Below are 1,239 nucleotides of genomic sequence, written 5' to 3' on the forward strand. Positions count from 1 at the left end.
ACCCACTCATTTTGCTATCTGTTGGTCATGGCCTTCAGTAAAAATGTTAAGCATCTAGAAACTTCCCATCATCTTTTCCTGATATGCTTTTTAAAGTAGATACTTCAGGCCCTGCAACTAAAGAGTAGGACCCTGTCTAATTTTTAGAAATTGCCTAAATTATCCTCTTTCCCTTCAAACATTTATTGAGTCACTACTATGTGCTAGGCTATAATATTCTCAGTGGGTAAAAGGCTGTTTGTTTGCCCAGGATATTAGTTATTTTAGGAAGTTAATGCTAGGAAATCCTGGAGTAATTAATTATAAAACTGTGTCCAATCCTTTTCCAATGTTTGTGATTGCTTTACTGGTACATTTTAAGTCCAGAATAGGACCCCCGATCCACTTTAATGTTCCTATATGACAAGGTCATTTTCCTTTGTCTTCCCAATAGTTTCACATCTTTACTCAGAAAGCCTTGGATTTCAAGTTATGCACCTGCTATGTGTTATTTTTGACTTCAAAAATTACTTTAATTTTAAAATCAGAGTTCAATCACCAGAGGGCTGCATGTGATTCTCCAGATCGATATCAAAGCTTTTGAAAGTGTTAAGCCTTCCTCCTGGAGGTCATAGGTTTGGAAGCAATCTACAAAAGAACCAGCAGATCCCCCATCCCAACCCCGCCCCCAACCATATACAGACAGGGAATTTTAAATACTACTGCTGGCATATCCCTCTTTCACATCGGCAGGCAGCAGCACCACCACCAAAACAAATAAAGCAACCCTGAAAACCAAGTTCTGGTGGATAGCTTAGAAACCTCTAGTCAGTGTTTAAAATCAAAAAATGATCTTCCTCCGGAGGAAAGTCTCCTTGGTGCTATTCACTTTCCTGCTGAATGCTGCCAGGTATAACAATACGGGACTGTTTCAAATGGAAATTTAGTGAGCATGCTCTCTCACAGGCTCCTTTGTTGCCCTGCCTCATGGCAGCAAGCTAGAAGCTTATTCCCCAAAGGAGGTTTTTGTTAAATGCTGGTATGTGGAAAGCCTGCATTGTGTACCAAATTCTGATTCTGAAGACCTCAAGGAAATGGAGATTTCCTTTGCATTGGAACTGGTGTAGCTCCTAAAGTGACCAGCTTGGAGTGAGGGGTGACAGGAAAGCGGGGAAAGAGGGGGAATACATACTTACACACTCACACTTTCACACACGATCTAGTTTAATCTCCAGGGAAGGTTTACCCTTGCAGTTGAAG

This window comes from Trichosurus vulpecula, chromosome 1 (assembly GCF_011100635.1).
Source record: "Trichosurus vulpecula isolate mTriVul1 chromosome 1, mTriVul1.pri, whole genome shotgun sequence".
Lineage (NCBI taxonomy): Eukaryota > Metazoa > Chordata > Mammalia > Diprotodontia > Phalangeridae > Trichosurus > Trichosurus vulpecula.